General features: G+C 45.6%; 1 protein-coding gene and 1 non-coding gene across 2 annotated transcripts in view; both read right to left on the bottom strand.

Moving 5' to 3' along the window:
• Positions 1-566: 566 nt before the first annotated feature.
• The window catches only part of BAG1 (BAG cochaperone 1), a 50,777-nt gene continuing 26,855 nt past the window's right edge, over positions 567-24,488 (bottom strand). Inside the window, exon 8 of the mRNA XM_046022620.1 lies at positions 567-1,244. The gene's annotated coding sequence lies outside the window, so the exon portion shown is untranslated. The remainder of the gene's footprint in view (positions 1,245-24,488) is intronic.
• LOC123953659 lies at positions 4,909-5,015 on the bottom strand. The gene has a single exon (XR_006820922.1). It is a non-coding gene; the product is annotated as a U6 spliceosomal RNA (small nuclear RNA).

Below are 24,488 nucleotides of genomic sequence, written 5' to 3'. Positions count from 1 at the left end.
TGGTAACTGAACATAGTAGTTACACCAGAAGAATGCACTTGAATGAATAAATATATCTGATAAGAAAAGTTCATATTATTCCTTAGGTTTTTTGGATTGTGAATAACAAACATCCACTTGCACTATCAAGGAGAAGGTTAATTATAATGATACAGGGGCACGTCACAGAGACAAGGAGTCCTCAGGAATGGAGCAGAACCAGAAATTCAGATGCCCCTGGGAGTCTCCTCATCTTTTGTTCTCTCTCATCAGACCAGTTCTCCTGCTTGTTCCGCACAGTGAGGAAAGTATAGCTGTCAAGAAAAACTCAGAGTTATATGTTATTGGACCAATCAGCTGGAGAGAAGTTAAAATAGCTCTTCCTCTCTCATCTCTATCTCTTCAAAATTCCTAGCAGAAAATTATTGTTGGGAAGCCTGGGAGGCTCAGTCAGTTAAGCATCTGCCTTCAGCTCAGGTTATGATCCCAGAGTCCTGGGATCGAGTCCCACACTGGGCTCCCTAGGGGCTCAGTGGGGAGCCTGATTTTCCCTCTGCCTGCTGCTCCCCCTGCTTGTGCTCTCTCTCACACACACAAATAAATAAATAAAATCTTAAAAAAGAAAAATTATTGTTCCAGTATGGGTCAGGTGCCTGACCTGGACCAATCAAGTGACCAGGGATCAAGGTCATATTGTAGAAACATAGCAGTTCCCACTGCAACCTTGAAGTTTTGGGCATGGAGGAGTTGATTCCTGGAAGAGAGGTTTGGGGCAGAACCAACAGTGGATGTCCATTGGGGTGAGCATTGGCTTCCCAACACACACAGCCCCACCCCCTCAGCCACAACTCCATCATCTCCTTGAATTTATGCCTAGATCTCTGGGGTCTCTACTGGTCTTCAGGGCCATTGCCAGAGTTCTCTTTTATCTAGATTCTTGTAGATTCTTGTATCTAGTTCCAACACTATTCATTCCCCCAAAACCCCTTCTTCCCCAACAATACCAGCGTTCAGAGATACCACAGGCACTTGAGCTTCACAGGGAGGCCCTTCTCAACAGCCAGGAGAATCTGCCAAGCTTTTCTTGCTGCAGAATGTGGAAAGTGGATTTGGGAGAGCTGTTGGACAAAGTCAGAACTCTGGTGGGAGCAGCTCTCTCCAGGATTTCTTCCAACCAGCACTCTACTTCTCTTACATCTGGCCATCAGGTATCTCTGAGAGATGAGCTTCCAAAATCGTCTGACAAATGAGGTAGCTGAGGCTCTCTATAAAGGAACAGGATATGATGAAGGTGGTGATTTAGCAGATCAATAGCAAAGACAACACTTGAACTTAAGTCTCTCTTCCTTATGCTTTTGATATAAGGACTAGAAGAGCTTGACAACTCTTCTGCAGAGACAGTGCTGTGTTCACTAGACACAGACTATGTTTCCCAGGCCCCCTTGCACCTAAGTATGGACCATATAACTGAGTTCAGCCAATAGAAGGAAAGTAGAAGAAATTCCACATTTGCCCATAAAATGTCCTCGGTTATCTTTCACACCCTCTCTCCTCTATCTGTGAGGCTGGAAACAAAAGGCTCTGAGTGATAAAGCTTCCTAATGGAGGAAGACCAAATCTCTGATTTCACTGCTTGGAGGAAAGCTGCTCAGAAATTACCAAGATCTACATAGGATTTTCCTGGAGCAAGAAAGAAATCTTTACTGTGTCTGAAGCTACTGAGATTTTGAAGTTATATATTATTATATATAGCATAGCGTTCCCAGACTGGCTCATCTTTGATGGAGCCCCTCAATGATGAGTTAGATTTTTTTTTAAGTCTTTTTAAAAAGTTTTTTATTTGTTTATTTCAGAGAGAGCGAGAGAGAGCACATGTATGAGGGGGGGCAGAGGTAGAGGGAGAGAGAGTCTTAAGGAGACTTCACTCAGGGACTGATCTCATTATCCTGAGATTAGGAGCTTAAACCAGATGCTCAACTGACTGCACCACCCAGGTGCCCCCATGATGAGTTAGACTTGATTGCCTCCAGCACTGTCTCTGCCCTTTGACCCTGACAAAGACCCAAACTACAAAAGGGCAGTACAGCTTTGTGATTAGGAACACAGGCCTTAAATCCAGTCATATCTGAGTCTGATTTCTTTTTTTTTTTTTAAGATTTTATTTATTCACTTGACAGACAGAGATCACAAGTAGGCAGAGAAGCAGGCAGAGAGAGGAGGAAGCAGGCTCCCTGCTGAGCAGAGAGCCTGATGTGGGGCTCGATCCCAGGACCCTGGGATCATGACCTGAGCCACCCAGGTGCCCCTGAGACTGTACCCCAGATCCCACCCCCACCCCCAGACAGACCCAAGCAGGTGTCTTTGTCTCTTTGAGCCTATTTCCACATGTGTAAAATAGAGATGGTACCCAGTCAAAATGCCATTGTGGGGTTTAAATAAAATATTACATAATCAGTGCTTCTCAGCAGAATGATGTCCCAGAAATTGTAAGGTAATGTTTGGTTATGGAGCCCTTCTAACTAGAGATGCTAGGGGCCTGTGATGCTTGGGACACTCCTACACGGTGACAAGCTGTCGCTCCTGCCCCACGACTTTCATATGGTCCACGGGACATTCATCTATCTGACGTTGCAGTTTGTGAGCCTAGGCACGAAACTTTGTTTTACAAAGAATCACAACATATTTTTGCATGGCTTTAATATCTATTGAATGTTCCAGGAATGCATTTGCCCTGTGTAACTGTCAGGGCCCTGACAGGAAATCAGCGCACTCAAGTTAGGATAATTCAGGGAGGGGTTGATTTGCAAAATGACTAATTAGAAAGGTGTGGACAGGTGTGAGGAAGCCAGACAGGAAAGGGCAGAGACCCAGGTCCAGCCGCAGCACAGCTGTCACCACTACTGTATCCAAGGTATGAGCAGAGGTGAGATTACCAGAACCTGAGAGGGGAGAAGTATTGCTGAGAGTATTAGATCCCCTGGCTGCCACAACGAATTACTGCAACTTTGGTGGCTTAAAACAACAGAAATCTATTCTCACAATTCTCAAGGCCAAAAGTCTGAAATCAAGGCAGCAGCAGGGTCACAGTGTCTCCATAGACCCTAGGGGAAAATCCTTCCTCGCCTCTGCCAGCTTCGGGTGGCTCCCAGCCTTCCTTGGGTGGCTGCATCACTCCAGTCTCTGCTTCTGTATTTTTAAAAAATATTTTATTTATGGGGCACCTGGGTGGCTCAGTGGGTTAAAGCCTCTGCCCTCAGCTCAGGTCATGATCCCAGGGTCCTGGGATCGAGCCCCACTTCGGGCTCTCTGCTCCACAGGGAGCCTGCTTCCTCCTCTCTCTCTGCCTGCCTCTCTGCCTACTTGTGGTTTCTCTCTGTCAAATAAATAAAATATTTTTTAAAAAATATTTTATTTATGTATTTGACAGAGAGAAATATTTTTAAAAAAATATTTTATTTATGTATTTGACAGAGAGAGACACAGCGAGAGAGGGAACACAAGCAGGGAAGCGGGAGAGGGAGAAGCACATTCCTCGCTCTGACCTGAGCGGAAGGCAACCACTTAATGACTGAGCCAACCAGGTGCTCCTGAATTTTTTAAAATATTTTATTTATTTATTAGACAGAGAAAGAGCACAAGCAGGGGGAGTGGCAGAGGGAGAAGGAGAAGCAGGCTAACTGCTGAGCAGGGACCAGGGACCACCCCCCAACACCCTGTCCTAAGTGGGACTCCATCCCAGGACCCCAGGATTATGACCTGAGCCAAAGGCAGAAGCTTCACCAACTGAGCCACCCAGGCACCTCCCTTCTTCTGTCTTCACATGGCCATCTCCTCTTCTCTGTGTCTTCTCTTCTGTCTCTTATGAAGACACTTATTCTTAAAAAAATAAGTAAATAAATAAAAAGACACTTATTCTTCACTTATTGAATTTAGGGTCCACCCAGATCATCTAGGGCAATCACATCTCGAGAGCCTTAATTGTATTTGCGAAGATCCTTTCTCCAAATAAGGCTACATCCATAGGTTCCAGAAGTTAGAATGTGAACATTGTATAGGCCACTTTTAGGCAACACTCTTGATTGAGCAATGGAAACCCGAGTAAGGTAAAAAGGCGCACAGTGACCACTGGCCTGAATGCAAACAGGCCCATTAGGTGACCCACCTCAAAATATCCACAAGCCCTAGCTGACCAATGGGCTGCTTACAACTGGGCACAGATACCAAAAAAGGAAAATTCCACATACTCCGTTACCTCCTCACCTTCCCCCCTCAACAATAGCTCCCCACCATTGCCTTCTGGCAGACCGTCTCTCCTCTGCTGCCCTGCCCGCTGCTCCCTTGCAGTGTATTCAGTAAGCTTCTATCTCCTTTGTTGGGCCTGGGGTGAATTCTTTCAGTACTTGTGCCAGCCTCCACCATATCAGGTCACTCCACAGACACAGCTTTCGGGGGCTCTCATTCAACCCACTCTAGCTACCTTGAGAACAGCAATGACTTTAGGATGAGGGATATAGGCAGGAAGGAAGGCAGAAATAAAAACCCCAATCTCCCTTCCTTCCCTCACCCCGTCTCCTCTCAGGGCTTTCATTGGCCAAACCCAACAGGAAATCAGAGGACATGAGTGTGGTTGATGTGTCAGGCTCCCAAGGCCAAGAGCAGGGAAGAGAAGAGCAGGGGGGACATGGATCTGGAGGGGCCAACAAAAGACAGCAGGCTACCATGTCAATTAAGGAAAGGTTGAACCCTGTTTTATTTGGAACTTTAGCAGAAGAGTTCACCATTGCTGAAATCATAATTGAATGGCGACAGTGCTGGTAGTATTGGAACCAGTAAGGGAATGTACCTGTATCAATATGTGTTCGTAGTTGTTGGCAGTTCACGGAGAAAGACTGCTTCGTTAAACCTGCCAGTCGTGGTCTGTCCAAGCATTTCTGTATTGAACGCCTCACAGATCTGCATGTTGTCCTTGCACAGGGGCTGTGCTGATCTTCTCTGTATAATTCCAATTTTAGTGTATGTGCTGCCCAAGCAAGCACAGACTATATATTCTTATATTTTAAAAATACCTTTTATTTCCTCCTTTAAGTTAATTGTGGCTTTTTTTGTTTGTTTGTTTCATATTATGAAACTGTGATGCAGGTTGGTTATGTTATCTAAGAATGCTAAAAATGGCATTGAAGGGGCGCTTAGGTGGCTCAGTCAGTTAAGCATCTGCCTTCAGTTCAGGTTGTGGTCCTGAGGTCTTGGGATCTAGTCCCGCATCAGGCTCCCTGCTCGGCCGGGAGCCTGCTTCTCCCTCTCCCTCTGCCTCTCCTTCTGCTTGTACGCTCTCACTTGCTCTCTCTCTCACTCTCTCTCTCAAATAAATAAATGAAATCTTAAAATAATAAAATAAAATAAAACAGAATTGAAAAATATTATCGGGTTGCATAAAGTGGAGAGCTACAAGGTGTAGGTAACTCACAGCGCCAACACGCTAGCTGCTGGGTACATAGCACCTGTTGGCATTAAGGCTATTACCAGCTTCATCACCTCAAAGCATAGTTGGATTGAGGACCCTGGAGACAAGGCCTGCTGTGAGTCACTCGGCAAGGAGAGGGCCTGGAGCCAGTCCCCTGGAGCTGGAATGACGTAAGCCTGGGTCCTGAGAAACCCTGGCTCTGACACCACTGTTCCTCCCCCAGAGTATGATGTCTCCAGAGGAAGAGATTCTTTCTCTTGAGTACTGGAAGCCCTCAATGAGCAGCTAGTGCGTATCCACATCCTGGGCTTTCCCACAAAGCTGGGAGCTGTGAGGCAAGTGGCTAGGCCTGGCTCCAAAGCTCCAGCCAGACTCACCCCACCAAACTGACATCAGTGGGTTGGCAAGGGGACAGCGGGGGTGGGGCTGGCCTGGGAGCCAAGCAGTCTCACCCCCAGGGGAAGGGAGGAGATGAGAGAAGAGGAAGGAGGGGAAGGAGGGAGGAGGAAGGCAGGAAGGGGTGAGTCCAGGGAAATCTGACTCAGGCCTGTCTGGACAGCTGGGGGGTGGGGGAATGGAGTACATGTTACCTCCTCACTTGAAACCTGGCATTCAAGACCCTGGCTTACATCTCCATCCTCCTCTCATGCCATTCCCTGCCATGCAGACTACTTCAAAAGCCAGGCTAATCCATACCTTTGCTTATACAGTTCTCTGCCTGAGAGTTTTCTGCCCTTAATTGCCTTTCTCTGACTCATCTAGCTCAAGGCTTCCTTGAAAATATCACTTTCTCCATGAAGTATTCCCCAGTCCAGACACAATTACTCTTTTTTTTTTTTTTTTTTTTTTTTAAGATTGTACCTATTTATTTGACAGAGAGAGACACAGTGAGAGAGGGAAATAAGTAGGGGGAGTCGGGGAGGGAGAAGCAGGCTTCCCACCAAACAGGGAGCCCGATGCGGGGCTCGATCCCAGGACCCTGAGATCATGACCTGAGCTGAAGGCAGACCATTAACGACTGAGCCACCCAAGCGCCCCAGACACAATTACTCTTGTCTCTGCACTGAAATCTATAGATGTCGAAGGTAGACTGGAATTGCCATTTATTAATTTAGTACAGTGTTCCCAAACTTTAGCATGCATCAGGATCACCCAATGAGGCTTTTAAAATGTGAATTGCTGATTTCTAAGTTTCTGATTCTAATTCTGGTGGGTGGTGTTAGAGGAGGTAACTGAGAGGACATGACTGCTTGTCAACTCTCAAGCAGGACCTGGGCAATGGGAGGCTCCTCATTCCTTCACCTGTCCTTGGAATGTATATTCTGCCTACTGATCCCCCAGTGGAAGTCATTCCAAGGATGTAGCTTTGAGAGAAGAAGGTGCTGTTGAGACCACCTGGACTGAAGACATGGCTGAACCCAGTTAAGGCTTCTATATAAACATTTAAGATGAGGTGGGTAGGTGCAGAGATAACACTTCTCTTGTGGCCACAAAAGCCAAGTCCTTTAAGTAAGTTCCCTTGCTCATTAAACCTGCCACCTACCAATCTGGAGTGGCCTGCCTCTTTCTTTGGTCTCTTTCTCTGCCTTCTGTGTACAAGGCCAGTTTGTGAACCAACAGGTGGGTTTAGGAATTTTCATTTCTAGATAAGTGATGCTGCTGGTCCCAGGATCACACTTTGAGAACCACTGGTTGAGTGAAAGAAATGATCATTCCTGGGTAAGATCAGTGCTTATTTATTAATTCATTTGGTGAACGTTTCCTACAGGCCTGCAGTATGCTGCACATAGGCCATGTGTTGAGTATTCAGGAATAAGCAAAGCAGGCATAGAACTTACCCCCATGAGCTTCCAGTCAATGGGGGAAGAGAGATATGAAGCAAATATACATACTATTAAGTATATAATAACACATTGTGATAAATGCTCTAAAGGAAAATAAAAAGAATATTATGAAAAAGAATAATGACTAGAACCTATTTCGGACTGGGTGATCAGGTAAGGCCTTTCAGGTAAAAGAGACATTTACCCAGGCATACTTTAAACACATATTGTATTGTATTGTTATCTGTGTGGTTTTTTTTTTAAGATTTTATTTATTTATTTATTTGACAGAGAGAGACCACAGTAGGCAGAGGCAGACAGAGAGAGAGAGGGAAGCAGGCTTCCCGCCGAGCAGAGCCCAACATGGGGCTCGATCCCAGGACCCTGAGATCATGACCTGAGCCAAAGGCAGAGGCCCAACCCACTGAGCCACCCAGGTGCCCCTTGTTAACCTGTTTTTAAGTTGTTCAGCTAACTACTAGACTATGTGTGCCCTGAAAGCTAGAATCTTGTGTTATTAATATTTGTGCTGCAGACAGGAGAGCCTTCACAGATAGTGTAAAATAGATGTGAAGATAGAAAGGCCATTGGAAAAGGAATAAATGACTGAATGAACTGTCAGATTTATGTATATATGTATGTATGCATGGATGAATGACTGTCTCTGGCAGCAACATGGAGAGCCAGGATTCCTGGTGGTACTAGTGAGACGGGAGTGAAGACTAACAGAAACTTAGCCGACTCCTTTGCTATATTTCCAAACCTTGTCTATCATTTAAGGTGACCACCAATGGCCCATCTTCCCCAAAGCTCCCTTGATTACCATTGCTGAGCCCCACTCCCCACATGAATGAGTTACTGTCACCTCTTGCATTCCCACACACACATCCCACACTTACTTCAAAACACACAACTGCCTCATACCTGCCATCTGCTCACCACCTGCAAGTTTTTCAGGGCAAGCCATGTTCTCTGTGTCAGTTTTAGAAGGCAAAGGAATGGGAGAGGGAAGAAAAGAAAGTTTTTCTCTAACCCCCAGAGCCAAAGAAGGCACAGAGCTCAGATGGGGTGAGGAGATTCCTCCTCTGGTAATTTACCACATGACTTCAAAATAGCACTTTCAATGACACACTTCCTCTAAATATGTGTCTTAGGCTCCTACAAGAAGTATGGTTTATTTAAAGACTCAATTTGAGTCAACTAAGGAGAAGAAAAACACCCAGGATCCCTCTGTGGAATTTAAAAATGGAGAGTGAAGAGAAAGCCATATACAGACCAGTTCCTTCCCTCTGAGGACTCTCCACCCAGGGATGAAACTTGACCTGCTTTGCAGGGTTCAGACTTCCATATACTTGCATCCATTCTCATCAAAGCTCGTGGCCACCCAAGCCCAGCTCTCCTACAGCAAAGACACTTGAATTCAGAAAGGAATTTCCAAAAGAGTTAGAGGTGGGAGAAGAGCTCCTTTCCATCTAAAAGAGGACAGAATGAAGAATCTGGCACATGAAACTCCCCAGAGATTGAAATAAAATTCGTCTCAATTGTGAAGGATCTGAACAGATGACTCTCAGAAGAGGGCAAAAGGATTGACCATCTCTTGTGAGCATAAATATCTAACATTAGTATTAACTAAAGAAATTTACAGAAAGCAAGATTTCATATGTATATGGGCATGTGCATTCACACACACACACACACACACACACACTAGAATGTAATACTCTGTGTGAATCAGGATGTCCTGAAATTGTCTCAAGTGGAACTGTAATTGGTACATTTCTGAAATCATTGGGCAATAGGTCTTCAAACCTAATAAAAAGTTCATGCTTCCTCTACACATTCCTCTACACACACACACACACACACACACACACATACCCCAAAGGAAGCTGTGATTTGACATCAATTTACTTCCAATTCTGATCATCAATCCTAAAGGAATCATTTGAAATACAAAAACACACAAAAGAACAGCAAAAAGAACACTGATCACAAATACTAATCACAAAGATACTCATCCTTATGTTATATGTAATAGTGAAAGACTGAAAAATACCTGTAAGTCCAGCAACTACAGAATGGTTGTTGGTCAGACATTTATAGAATACTATTTATACATGCCCAATTATGTGTTCTGCAGAGTTCTTCCTTGGGGGATGCGCTGGCAGCAATAATTGTCTGGGGTGCAGGCTACAGGTCCTTTAGGAGAGCACCTGATTGGGTCCCCCAAGTCCAAAACCTGGTTCTCAGCTTCTCAGAATCAGAACCTGACTTTTCTTAGTGCACCAGCTAAGAGTAGAGTTTTGGTAACAGATTTTCACTAATACCACCAAAGGCTTATATAACCATCAAAGGCCAATTTATTAGATCACAGTGGATGACATCCCTTTCCAAACAGCAAAATACATGTATCCACTACCCAAGATCTGCCCCTTAGCTGATACTGGGGTAGATTGTAAGAAAAATCAGAGGATTTCTTGGTGCAGGTCTGAATAAAAGGAAATGGGTATTCTTGAGGACTATTTTTCAAGCCATGGTGAGTTTCTCTTCCTGGGAGAGCAGGGGCTGCTCAGTGAGTGGTCTGCTTTCTTGCACCTGCCTTTCCACCTTGCTGCTTCTCTTTTTAATGAATGCGGCTCCATTCTCAGCACAAGTAACTGACCGATCCAGCATGGCATCGGCTCTACCAATCATCGTCCCTTCTCTGGGCATACAGACTTGGGATTGTGCTAGTTATTAATCCATTTCCCCTGGCTCCAAATTTAGCCTTCATCATCTACTCTACAAAAATATAGTAGAGGACCTCAAAAAAAAAAAAAAATTTTTTTTTTGTAAGCTGACAAATGCAAAGCTTTGTCAGTAGAGGGCACTGGAGAGACATTGTAAGAGGAATTTTCTTTCCTGATTCAGGTGTGCTCTGCTCAGCAAGCCCTGACTCCTACAGCGTGGACGGCTGCTCCAGTATCCAGCTCCTGCAATGCAAGTGACTTCTCTAGCATCAAGTTCCTGCAGGACAGATGGTGTCTTCAGCATCAGCTCCTGCAGTGCATGGTGGCCAGCATTGTCCAAAGGCCCCCAGATTTCCCTGGCACTCTCCTCTACTCCCTTTTGTAGAGCAATGATACCAGTGAATGCATCCCAAGCACATTCTGCCAGTGCAGCACCATTGTGATGTCTCTGCTGTCCAATGAACCACAGTCACACCCCCTCTGACAAGGTCTAGATCACAGCTCTGGGAGTGGGGGTGGGAAGCCCTGCCCCGGACACTCTGTCTCCATTTAAAGAGATTTAACTAAGACAATCTGACTCTGAAGGACATTGCACCTCCTCTCATATTAATTTCATTAGAACATTTCGAGAGATATCCCCTTTTGAAACATTATTTATAAAAGTGAAAATGAGACTTAAAAGTCCAATAATAGATACATTTTGAAAATTACTAATGTGCATGTTTCTTTCATCTTTTCCCTCTTCTGCACAAATCACTGGGGTGGTTATCTCCATCTGTCCTTTCTTTTTTTTTTTTTAAGACTTTATTTAGGGGCGCCTGGGTGGCTCAGTGGGGTAAGCCTCTGCCATCAGCTCCAGTCATGATCTCAGGGTCCTGGGATCGAGTCCCGCATTGGGCTCTCTGCTTGGTGGGGAGCCTGCTTCCTCCTCTCTCTCTCTCTCTCTGCCTACGTGTAATCTCTCTCTCTGCCAAATAAATAAATAAATAATGTTTTTTAAAAAAGATTTTATTTATTTATTTGCCAGAAAGAGAAAAAAGATTTTATTTATTTATTTGCCAGACAGAGATCACACGTAGGCAGAGAAGCAGGCAGAGAGAGAGGAGGAGAAGCAGGCTCCCTGCTGAGCAGAGCACCCAATGCTGGGCTCAATCCCATGACCCAATCCGAAGACAGAGGCCTTAACCCGCTGAGCCACCCCGGCACCCCTCCATCTATCTTTTCAAATCCACTGTCCATCGCTTCCTACCCGCTCTGTGTGCTGGGAGGCTGACCTTGTGGAATATTTATTCTTCTGCCTTCCAGTTCAGTTCAGCTAATGGAAGGCACTGGGAAGAGATCTGAGGGCAGGTGGAGAGATGTCAGAGTGATCACTCCCCTGGGTCCCTTTCAGCCAGAGCATGGGGAGCCAATAGCTGTGCTCCTCCACCAAAATTCCTGTTGGGCAGTCTCTCTCCCGCAGGTAAAGCTTTTGCTGTTTCTCCTTCAGGACTAGGGGTGGTAATGCCCTCCTACATCTCTAGTCCTGAGTGCTTTGTCATTTCTTATCTGTTACCTGAGCCTTGCTGGAATCTTTGTAAATAGTCCCTCCATTAAATTCTTCAGTGACACATTGAGTAAACCATCTGTTTTCTGCTGAGCCTTGGGGGATTCAGCATCCATGAGAAGGAGGGGAGACCAGGGGTTAGAATTTATTACAGGGCTTGCAAAGGGGAAGACTGAGGTTTCTGCCCTGAAAAATAGGATCATGTTCTAAGATAAAAGCCTTAGGGTGCCTGGGTGGCTCAGTCGGTTAAGCGGCTGCCTTCAGCTCAGGTCATGATCCCAGGGTCCTGGGATCGAGTCCCATATCAGACTCCCTGCTCAGCAAGGAGCCTGCTTCTCCCTCTCCCTCTGCCTGCCGCTCTGCCTGCCTGTGCTCTCTATCTCTCTGTCAAATAAATAAATGAAATCTTAAAAAAAAAAAAAAAAAGATAAAAGCCTTAAAGGCAGGCTATTTAAATTGGTTCTTAGGGTGCCTGGGTAGCTCAGTACGTTAAACATCCAACTCTTGATTTTGGCTCAGGGTTGTGAGACTGCTTAAGATTCTCTCTCTCTCTCCCTCTGCCCCTCACCCCTTTATTTCTCTCAAAAAAAAAAAAAAGAGGTTATTTCTTATAATATTCTTTAGTTAGACTCATGGTTAATTTTCCCTACTAAGTGGGTGGGAAGTTGTACAGGAGGCTACATCAGCTAAAGACCATAGAAATCACAGCTTTGGGCGCCTGGGTGGCTCAGTGGGTTAAGCCGCTGCCTTTGGCTCAGGTCATGATCTCAGGGTCCTGGGATCGAGTCCCACAGCAAATTTTGATAAGAGCCTATAATTTGTTGCCAAATGAAAAAGTAAGGCATGAAACTTAGAGTCATTTTGATCTCAACTGTGTTAAATATGTACATATATACATAAAAATAAAAAAACTTGTAAAGAATTCACCAAAATGTAAAGAGGTTGCCTTTAGGTAGTGGAATTAGGGTTAATATTTCTTTTTTCCTTTACATTTCTCTTTATTTTCTAATTTTTCTGCAATGAGCATGAAATACTTTTGTAGCCAGAATTTTATTTGTTTTTTTAAGAGAACGTATACATCATGCTCTACTCACACTATTAGAAACAAATCAGACTGACCCTGGCAAGTCCCAGCTAAGGAATTTGCCTCCAGATATGCCTTGGCCTGATTAGTGTCAGGAACCTCAGCAAACAACTCTCTGAGTTAACTCTTTCTTCAGAAAAGAGTAGGAGGCGGTAAGGCAGGGACCGTTCTGATGAGGTCTACCTGTAGGAATGGGGTTGCTACAATGGATCCAATTGTCCTGAGCACTTGCTGTGGAAATATGAGAAGTTCTTAGTCTTCAGGTCAGGGTTGGGTTGGGCCACCTCTTGTGGACTGCCAGGAAATAAGCTGAACCAGAACTAGCCCTATTCTTAAGGAACAAACATGGGACTCTACCCCCGGGGAAATGCACAGACTATGAATAGTGTCCGTGGAGCACAGAAAACATGGTAAGGCCAGCTTACTCAGGACTGGATAGAGACATGTAAGTTAATGTCCCTTTTCCCACCCAGGTGAATGTGGTCCTGGCTTTGGGCCCTCAAGTGGGCCTTTCCTTCTTCTAGAAATCCCATCTCTGTCTACCAGATTCCTGCATATCCTTGAGTATCTAGGTAGATAGAATAGCAGGAAGTCTTCATCCTAATGAATTGAAGCATTGGCTGCTCTGTATTAACCCTCTGAAGAGTCCAGACAGTGCCCCCTGCTGTGGGATGAATCAAACATGAGGCCTTCTGGAATGGGGCAGAAGTATGCTGAAGGGCTGTGCAGGTATATCGATATTTTGTTTTGTTTTGCTGTTATAGAGGAGAAAAAAATAATGTTCTCTCTACCTTTCTCAGTTCTTAAGCTGAGACCCCGGAAACAACAGAATAACAAGGGGAAAAACCGAGTTTATTAACATATATACCTCATGTGTACATAGAAGATACCCAGATATGGAGATATCCAGTAGGTCCCTGAGGTGGTTTAGAGTTCAAGATTAAATACAAGCTTTTTTTTTAAATTTTTTTAAAGATTTTATTTATTTATTTGACAGACAGAGATCACAAGTAGGCAAAGAGAGAGGGGGAAGCAGGCTCCCTGCTGAGCAAAGAGCCCGATGTGGGGCTCGATCCCAGGACCCTGAGACCATGACCTGAGCTGAAGGCAGAGGCTTAACCCACTGAGCCACCCAGGCGCCCCAAGATTAAATACAATCTTAATAGGAAAAGGGAAGGAGGAATATAGGCCTCTGAGAGGAGAGAAACTGATTTTTAGGAAAGATGGGCCATCAGAATAGATGGAAGGTATAATAGTTTGAGACAAAATCTGTCTTCTGGGTGTAGTATTGGCTTCTACTCCCCTCTCCTGTTATGAGACAATTTTCCCTGGTGGATGATACCTCAGGGGAGGGGATCTATGATAAATAAGTTCCTTTTGGAGGACCCATGTTTAGGCAGGTAAGAATTTAGAGAAAGGCTCTCTCTACATCTGCTGCTTTTCAAATGCCTATGAGTCAACGTAATCAAACCCCAAAGTGGTGTGTTTTGGGGATGGCCTGTTCTGCCACCCTTTGTTGTGGTCATTGATGCTGTGGTTTTCAGTTTCCCTTCCTATAGTTGCCCACCCACCTAGGCTAGTCACCCTCCATCATCAAATGCCAAGTCTATGGGAAGAGTGTTCCCCCAGGTCCTCAACAAGGCCTCTAGCCAAGGCCCAGCCTACCTGCATTCTCCCTGTGGCCAGTAGATCTCATGCCAGCAGCACTCAGGGCCAGACCCAGACAAGGGCATGACCTGTTAAGAGGGGAAGAGAATCTAAAGCTGGACTGGCTCAGCTGCTGGGTGCCCTCGCCCTGAACACCTTTGCTTGCTGATGGGTCAGGCTGCCATCAATCCTCACTGTACCTCCTCCTTCTACCAGTGTTGGGGATCAAGAGGAAGAAGTTAAAAGTTCTCCATACAGGGCCCTGAATGCTGGGCTGTGTGGCTGGCCCTTTGTCTGGTCCAGAGCAGAGCTGGTATCTCTGGGAAGAGAACAGCAAATATCCCTTCCCCATCCGACCCCTGCTCATTCCCTTCTTCCCGGTCCTCGCCATTACATCTACCTAGTTGTGGCAGACATCGAGGCAGGAAAGACCACAGGTATGGCCTCATTATCTGTTCTTGCTCCCTGATGATATCCTACAACTTCACCTGGTGAATCAGTTATTGCTACGTGATGGCAAGGAGAGAAGAGAAGATACTCGTTGCCCGTACCAGTCTTCCCTTCCTAGTCTATCTGTCTGGCTGGGCCTGGAAACCACTAGGTCAGCCTTTGGCCAGGGTACCACTCAGAAATACATCTTGGTTGTGTTGACATTCTTATCCAAAAGAATGCTCATTTTAAGGCAGCACTTCTCAAACAGTAAGGTGTACAAATCAAGTACCTGGGGATCTTGTTAAAGCAAGGTCTGGCTTGGTAGCTCCAAGGTTGGAGCCCAAGATCCTTTCTAACAAGCTCCTGATACTGCAAGGATGTAAGGGATCTGGTCTTGTGTTTTAGACTCAGCAAGGTATTGCTTGGGGCTGTGAAGACTATTAGAACCCCAGTGTCAGAATTCATCACTGGGCTCCATTGTTTCCCCCAATGTCTGGCTCCGTCCTTGACATATCTCCTAACCGTCAGTCTGACCTGACTTCTCTGTCCCCCTGCCAGCCTGAGGGGCCATTAGGACAGGTAATCTTTGTAACCCTAATACCTACCATGGTGGGTGCACAACTGTTTCTTGAATAAATGAAGGAACACATTAATGGCTTTTGAAGGCAGCTTATAAAAAATGGAGGTCATTAATAGCTAGGACAACATTTCCCAAACTCTGCTCCTTGGGATACTAGTTATGCGGTGGCTGGGGGTGGGGGATGGTGGTTAAAAGATGTGGTAGGTATGGGGGAAAGGTTCTATAGTCCGTCTGGGAAGTACTGAACTAAAAATAGACATCTGGGGGTGTCTGGCTGGCTCAGTCAGTAAAGCCTGCAATTCTTAATCTCAGGGTTGTGAGTTAGAGCCCCACATTCGGTGTAGGGATTAGTTAAAAATAAGATATTCTTTTTAAATATTTCATTTATTTATTTATTTAGAGCAAATGAGAGGGGGTGGGGCAGAGAGAGAGGGAGAGAGAGGCAATTTCAAGCAGACTCCATGCTGGGCACAAGCCCCATGTGGGGCTTGATCTCACGACCCTGAGGTCATGACCTGAGCCAAAATCAAGAGTCAGATGCTCAACTGACTGAGCCACTCAAGCGCCCCTAAAAATAAAATCTTTAGGAAAAAATAGACATTTGAAGAGCTTCTCAAAGCCTTTAATAAACTGATGCTCATTGCTGGTGTCCAAGAGAGACATCCAGTAGGCAACATTACCATTATTTATTTGACCACAGAAAAGTTTCCTCAGAAGCATCTTATAGGTCTAAGGTGCTGAGGAATATAGGGGACAGTCATCACTCTGGGTGTTAGATTGTAGATAAAGGATTGTAAATAAAATCAAGTTACATGGGGCAGCTAGAGAGAATAGCATCTTGTGGGAAGAGAGGATACGAGAGCCAAAAAGAGAGACTCCTGTTATCTGTGCCCCTTGCAGACTGAGTCATCAAACTTCTAAGGTCTTATCAGCCACTGTGGGACAGTCCCTCCTCTTCTGGATTCCCAGGGAGGGAACTCCCTCTTCTTTCTCTGATGCTCGGGAGTGGCTAAGATGGAGGTGAAGAAACCTAGAGAAAAGAGTACCTGGCCAACTGCTTAGAGGTCAGTCCCCTAAAAGGCTAAGAGCTCCAGTAAGAATCAAGAATCTCCAGGAAGAGCTTTACTGTAGCCAGGAAGCAAGGGGGGAGGGTTTTTTGTTTGTTTGTTTGTTTTTAAAGATTTTATTTATTTATTTGACAGACAGAGATCACAAGCAGGCAGAGAGGCAGGCAGGGGAGAGAGAGAGAAGGAAGCAGGCTCCCCGCTGAGCAGAGAGTCCAATGGGGGGGGCGGGGCTGGGTTCATGACCTGAGCCAAAGGCAGAGGCTTTAACCCACTGAGCCACCCAGGTGCCCCAGGGGGGAGGTTTTAAAAGGGATCACATACAGCAAGTCTGTAGCTGATATTAGGATTGAAATAAACTGGAAAAAAAAGAAAGGGAGATTCTAGAAAAAGTCCCCCCAAGTGAATCCCGGAGTTCATTTACCTTAAAATAGTAGTTCTCAACTAAATGCAACTTTGTCCCCATCATTGGAATCTGACAATGTCGGGAGATGTTTTTTGGTAGTCGCAACTGGGGAGAAGTGCTCTTGGCACCTTGTGAGTGTGACTAGGGATGTGCTAAACATCCTCTAATGCACAGGACAGCTCCTTATAACAAAGAATCAGAAGGCCAAAATGTCACAGTGCCCCCAATGAGAAACCGTGCTTTAAATATTTCAGAAACCGTTTCTGAAATTCCACCTTTTATTTAAAATTTAGGATGTTGGGGCGCCTGGGTGGCTCAGTGGGTTAAAGCCTCTGCCTTCAGCTCAGGTCATGATCCCAGAGTCCTGAGATCTAGCCCCGCATCGGGCTCTCTGCTTAGCAGGGAGCCTGCTTCCTCCTCTCTCTCTCTCTCTCTCTCTCTCTCTCTCCCTCTCTGCCTACTTGTGATCTCTCTCTGTCAAATAAATAAATAAAATCTTTAAAAAAAATAAATAAAATAAAATAAAATTTAGGATGTTGCTTAAATTTAGCTGTTTTACAGCAAAGAATTGGGGAAAGTTTATTTGGTAGAAGAAAATCCATGATCATCAATATGATAGTCCAAATCTGAAGCAACAATACTATTTTGTAAGGTGAAATCACATCACAAACAAGAGGATATGTTTTGCGAGGAGCTATAGAAATAAAATGACTCACAGCAAATATTTCCCTTTAAAAGTTTAGGCTGTTACCTAGATTACCCTGTTTCAACACAAAAATTCAGGGGAATTTACTAAGTAGAAGGAGATAAAGAGAGATGCAAATGAATAAGTATTATGAGTTGAGATGAGGAGAATCCCACTCCTGGCCATATAATTAGAAAAATTCTTGCACAAGTGCGTGAAGAGACATATAAGAAGATACTTTAACACAAAATTGTTTGTGGTTGTTGGAGGGCTGGATGCGGTGAGGCATCCGTCACTGGAATATTCAATCACAGTAAGGACGGATAAACCAGATACACACAGTGTAGATAGATCTTTAAAACACAGTCCTGGGGCACCTGGGTGGTTCAATCTGTAAGCATCTGCCTTCAGCTCAGGTCATGATCCCAGTGTCCTGGGATTGAACCTCACATTAGGCTCCCTGCACAGTGGGGAGCCTGCTACTCCCTCCCACCTGTGCCATTCACTCCGCTTGTGCTCTTTGGCGCTCTCTCTCTGTCAAATAAATAAATAAAATCTTTAAAAAATAAAATAAAACACAGTGCTGAATTGGGGGGGGGGGGGTGGGGAGCGAGAGTAAGGAAGAGAAAGAGACCTCCAGCAGGATACTCTCTCTCTTTTTTCTTAAATATTTATTTGACAGACAGAGATCACAACTAGGCAGAGAGGCAGGTGGAGAGAGAGGAAGGGAAGCAGGCTCCCCGCTGAGCACACAGCCCAATGCGGGGGCTCGATCCCAGGACCCTGAGATCATGACCTGAGCCGAAGGCAGAGGCTTTAACCCACTGAGCCACCCAGGCGCCCCCAGCAGGATACTCTTGATTGAAATTAAAAATACATGCCCAAGGGTCGCCTGGGTGGCTCAGTGGGTTAAAGTCTCTGCCTTCAGCTCAGGTCATGATCCCAGGATTGTGGGATCGATCCCCGCATCAGATGCCTGCCCCGCATCTGCTGAGCAGAGAGCCTGCTTCCCTTCCTCCCTCTCTGCCTACTTGTGATCTCTGTCTGTCAAATAAATAAATAAAATCTTAAAAAAAAAATACATGCCCACAAAACAATGTCTCATGCTTTCAAGAATACTCACAAATAAAATGATTCTCATGGGGCGCCTGGGTGGCTCAGTGGGTTAAAGCCTCTGCCTTTCGCTCAGGTCATGATCCCAGAGTTCTCGGATCGAGCCCCGCATCGGGCTCTCTGCTTGGCAGGGAGCCTGCTTCCTCCTCTCTCTCTCTCTCTGCCTGCCTCTCTCCCTACTTGAGATCTCTATCTGTCAAGTAAATAAATAAAATCTTTAAAAAAATAAAATAAAATGATTCTCAGATCTTACTCATTACACAAGCTTTACAGCTGAACTCTTAGGAATTGGGCAACACTGCCACCTGGTGGGAGCAACTCAAAATTGAGGCATAATTCAGTTTGGTTTTTTGGTTTGGGTTTTTGTTTTTGTTTTTGTTTTTTTTTTTAAGGATTCCGCTTGCTCCAAATCTTTGCCAATATTTGATATTGCCTGTCTTTTTTTGTTTTAGCCATCTTGGCCAGTGTGTGGTGATATCACACATAGCTTTATTTTTTTTTACTTTTAGTGATGTATAGGGGCACTCGGGTGGCTCAGTCGGTTAAGCGTCTGCCTTTGACTCAAGTCATGATCCCCAGAGTCCTGGGATAGAGCCCCGCATCGAGCTTCCTGCTCAGCAGGGAGACTGCTTCCCACTCCTCCTGCTTGTGCTCTCTTGCTCTCTCTGTCAATAAATAAAGTCTTTTTAAAAAAAAGTTTTATTGAAGTATAGTTGACACAGTCTTACATTATATTCCGGTGTGCAACATAGTGATTGAGCAACTCTGTACATCATACTATGCTCACAAGTGTAGCTACCATCTGTCACCATACAACCCTATCACAAATTTTAACTACATTCCCTATGCCATATCTTTTTTAAAAGTTTTTTTTTTAGTAAACTCTACACCCAAAGTGAGGCTCAAACTCATAACCCCAAGAATCACATGCTCTACCTACTGAACCATCCAGGTGATCCTCTATGGTACATCCTTTGTCCATATGACTTACTCATTCCATGACCGAAAGCCTGTATCTCCCACGCTACTTCACCCAAATTGTCTATCCCCTCACCCCTATTTCCATCATTTTTGTTCTCTGTACTTACGGGTCTGTTTCAATGACTTTTTTTTTTAAGATTTTATTTATTTATTTGACAGACAGAGATCACAAGTAGGCAGAGAGGCAGACAGAGAGAGAGGAGGAAGCAGGCTCCCCGCGGAGCAGAGAGCCCGATGTGGGGCTCGATCCCAGGACCCTGGGATCATGACCTGAGCTGAAGGCAGTGGCTTTAACCCACTGAGCCACCCAGGAGCCCCTCAATGACTTTTTTTTAAAAGACATAATTTATTTGCTATGAAATGCACAGACATTAAATGTTTAACTCCTTAATTTTGGCAATTGTGTACATCAGTGTCATTATCACTCTAAACAGATAGAGAACATTTCCATCCCTCCTGAAAGTTCCCTCTGCCCTTTCTTGCACCTTACCCTAAAAGCAACTACTGATCTGTTTCTGTCACTGTAAATAAGGTTTGCCTGTTGTAGAACCTTGTGTACATGGAATTATACAGCACCCCCCCCCACATCTCCTTGGCATTCACCATTCCTGCCTACCCCCATTTCCATCCACAACCCTTGCAATCCGTTGGCTGCTGGCTGTCTCTGGATGTTTGGAGACATGAGAGAGGCAGCCCCTTAGTGCCAGGGAGTTAAGGACCTTGCTCTAGCGTTCTCAGTCAGTGACGGATGGGAGTTGGTGGCTATGCACCCCAGCTCCCTCGCCCCTCAGTGGGGATAACTGAAAGGGGTTTCACACAGTGTCCCATCCATCCCTGGTAGGACTGAGGCCTGGTTTTCCACAGCGATAATCTCAGTGATGCACACAACTGGTTCTCTTCTCTCCCCACCTTATTGATCCTGACTCCTCCGCCGGTGCTTCCCGGTATTGTCTTGGAAAACTACTTGGAATTTAGTATCTCAGGGTCTGCTCCTGAGTGAGTTCAACATAAGTTAACTACATCCTCTTCTGGGGGCACCTGGGTGGCTCAGTGGGTTAAGCATCTGCCTTTGGCTTGGGTCATGATCTCAGGGTCCTAGGATCGAGGCCCACATCGGGCTCTCTGCCTAGCAGGGAACCTGCTTCCTCCTCCCACCTTGGCCTGCCTCTCTGCCTACTTGTGATCTCTATTTCTGTGTCAAATAAATAAATAAAATCTTAAAAAAAAAAAACTACATCCTCTTCTGGAAAATTTCTATTTTCTGCTCAAGTTGGCAAGAATCTGTTTCTGTTGCTTGCAAGTCATGGATCCTATCAGAATTAACAGTGGTTTGGAGGGATGTGATACTGCACTTGGCCATAATAACCTACAGTCTTTTTTTTTTTAAGATTTATTTTTTTATTTGAGAGAGAGAGAGCACAAGTAGTGGGTGAGAAGAGGGAAAAGGAGAGAGAGAATCTCAAGCAGCCTCCACACTGAGTTGCAGAGCCCAACGCAGGGCTCAATCCCGAGACCCAAGATTATGACCTAAGCCAAGACCAGGAGTTGGACATTTAAGCAACTGCGCAACTCAAGTGCCCCCTATAGTCTTTTGGGAAAAAAAAATTTTTTTTTAATTTAAATTCAATTTAGTGGGGCGCCTCGGTGGCTCAGTCAGTTAAGTGTCTGCCTTCAGCTCAGGTCATGATCCTAGGGTCCTGGTATCAAGCCTCATGTAGGGCTCCCTGCTCAGCATAGAGTTTGCTTCTCCCTCTCCTTCTTCCTGCCACCCCCCAACTTGTGCTCTCTCTCTCTCAAATAAATAAATAAAATCTTTTGAAAAAATTTAAATTCAATTTAGTTAACATAGAGTGTATTATTAGTTTCAGGGGTAGAATTTAGTGATTCCTCAGTTGCATATAATGCCCAGTGCTCATTCCATCAAGTACCCTCCTTAATGCTAATCACCCAGTTACCCCCCCCCACCATCCCTCCAGCAACCCTCAGTTTGTTGCCTGTAGTTAAGAGTCTCTTATGATTTCCCTCTCTCTCTGTTTTCCTCTTATTTTATTTTTCTTTCCCTTCCCCTATGGTTATCTGTTTTGTTTCTCAAATTCCACATATGAGTGAAATCATACGGTATTTGCCTTTCTCTGACTGGCTTATTTCACTTAGCAAAATAGTCTTTTTTCTAAAGACCATCAGAGCTCTGAAATGGGAAAAAGAGGATCTCATGACACTTTGTCTTTCATATGTAAGCTCAGAAAACTGGAGTTCTGAGCTATGCTTGTGTGAATGGAATTCCTTGGATGGCACATAACCAGAGAACACCAGGTCTCTTGTGACCCCAGGCCACTTCTAGAGTAAGGACTGACCTAAATATTCTTCTTGGTTGATGATAATCAAGCCAGGATCCCACACACCAAAAGAGAAAGCAGGTACTGGGTCACTAATTTTGAGTCCTGCAGATGGGCTTGGGACAGCTTTTGGACTGAAGCACCACATCTAGGTCTTAGAAGAGAAGCTGAGTTCTTGGGGGCCCCAACAGGTGGGCCAAGAACTAGAAAAACGTGGTCCTTGGAATAGAGTGCCACCTCTGTCCCCATATGGATACGGCATAGAGTGGACAGTGGCTGGACCCACTGGGTCAAATGCAGCCCAGCCTGGTCCTCAGAGCTCTCAGAAGCCCGCGAGCCCAGCTGACAGAATCTGGAACTGGGCTCCTTGCTGTCCTGAAGTTGCTTCCAGTCTTGGATGTATTCATATAGTCAACACACAGGTGCCAGGCCCTGCACAGAGCACTGGGGACATGGGGTGATCCAGATGTCCTCCCATTCCTATTTCTAAGGAAATATAGGACATAGTCACATAAGCAAGGAAGGACCATGGGACATTACACGTGCTGCTGGGATAGATGTCTGTACAGATGAGGGGCCCAAACCGGGGAGGGCTGAGCTCCCAGGAAGAGAGCCCAGGGGAGGTGGTCAGGGGGCATCCTGGCAGAGGCGCCGCATGAACAAAGGCCTGGAGGAGTAAGAGCCTACTGGGTGGTTCTGTGGGATGGAGTCAGGGTTAAGTGTCCAGAGATGTAGAGAGGCCAGCAAAGGTCTGGCCATGGAAGAATGTGTATGCCGTGCCAATGAATTTGGTTTTCATCCTTGAGTCAATAGAGACTGAATAATATTAATTGAATGAACTGAACATAATTGAATAGTATTAAGCAATGGATTATGTGGTCATTTTTGCATCTCAGAAAGATTTCTCTGGAAGAAGTATGGAGGATGAGTTAGAGGAAATGCAGAGGAGGTGACATATATGAGAGAGGGGAAGAGGTGAGATCAGTAATAATGAAGAAGTCAGGGTGAGGGCGCCTGGGTGGCTCAGTGGGTGAAGCCTCTGCCTTCAGCTTGGGTCATGATCCCAGGGTCCTGGGATGGAGCCCTACATTGGGCTCCCTGCTCAGCAGAGAGGCTGCTTCTCCCTCTCCCTCTGCCCCTCCCCCTGCTTGTACTCTCTCTCTTTCAAATAAATCAAATCTTAAAAAAAAAAAAAAAGGAGGAGGAGGAGAGGAGAGGAGGAGGAAGAGAAGAAGAAGAAGAAGAGGTAGTAGTAGTAGCAGCAGCAGCAGCAGCAGCAGCAGTAGTAGTAGTAGTAGTCGTAGTAGTAGTAGTAGTAGTAGTAGTAGTAGTGAGTTCAGGGGAATGCCCAGGTCTGCCTAGGGCACCTGGATGATAACGGTGCTGTGCACCCAGATGGAGACATGGGGACATAGGTTATCTCTGGGTGGAGAGGACATGGCAAATTGACTTTTGGACATACTGAGTGAGGGGTCCATGGGATATATCTACCACCATTTCCATCACTGCCCTGATGACAGCATTTTATAAACATCTTTATAAATTTATAAATGCTCAGTGTCCATGTGTCCATTCTACCTCCACTACTTGTGAACTGCAAGCTTCTTGACCCTAGGGATCCATTTATCCTACATCTCTGTGGTCCCAGGACATAGCACAATGACTCGTGCCCAAAAATACGTGCTTAATAAGGTTAAATGGTAGGGCTGGTGCCCCCACAGAGGAATGACATCAGTCTGTTGCCATCACTGAGTCCTCCTTGGAATCAGATCCCGAACAAGTAGATGAAATCTCCTGTTAAAGGAGTCAGGGAAGGGGGTCGCCTGGGTGGCTCAGTCATTAAGTGTCTGCCTTTAGCTCAGATCATGATCCCAGGAGGCTCAGGTCATGATCCTAGGGTCCTGGGATGGAGACCTGCATCGGGCTCCCTGCTCAGCGGGAAGCCTGCTTCTCCCTCTCTCACTCCCTCTGCTTGTGTTCCCTATCTCACTGTCTCTCTCTCTCTCCTTCTGTCAAATAAATAAATAAAACCTTTAAAAAAATAAAGTTAGTATTTTAAAAAAATAAAGGAATAGAGGGGTACCCTTTCCTTTCACCGCCATTTTGTGGAGGCCTTCAGTTTGGACCAGGCAGAATGGGAAGTGGCCAGAACTGGGACATGGAGTCGGGTGGCTCAGGAACCCAGGACAGGACAGGCTATGGAGCTGGCTTGGTTTAGAACCCACACCTGGGAGCCCATACCTGGGCTGCTCATCACAGATAGATGGGTTGGGGGGAGGCACTTGAGGTTGGAGAAAGGTGGAGCAGGACGTGGCCTGAGGGGCCAGGAAACACAGGGGCAAGGTGGCCGTGTAGAGCATGCCATCTGGCAGGCCCAAGACCTGCTTGACGTCAGTTCACCCGCCTTGAACCAAACAAGGCCATCGTTTCCTCCACCCATTGGCAGGCCTGGTGACTCAGAGCTAATGGATCCTGCATTGTCGTCACCAAGGAGGGGCTGTATTCCTTAGGCGTCGGTCAGAGACTTGGCAGGAAGCATGAAGGCTGCTGGACGAGACTGGGTATTGTGAGCTCAGCCAGCACACATATCCCAGCTCTCACCCTGACCTGGGGCAAGACAGG

This window comes from Meles meles, chromosome 11 (genome assembly GCF_922984935.1).
Source record: "Meles meles chromosome 11, mMelMel3.1 paternal haplotype, whole genome shotgun sequence".
In the NCBI taxonomy this organism is placed as follows: Eukaryota; Metazoa; Chordata; class Mammalia; order Carnivora; family Mustelidae; genus Meles; species Meles meles.
This window is presented reverse-complemented; position numbering and strand designations above follow the sequence as displayed.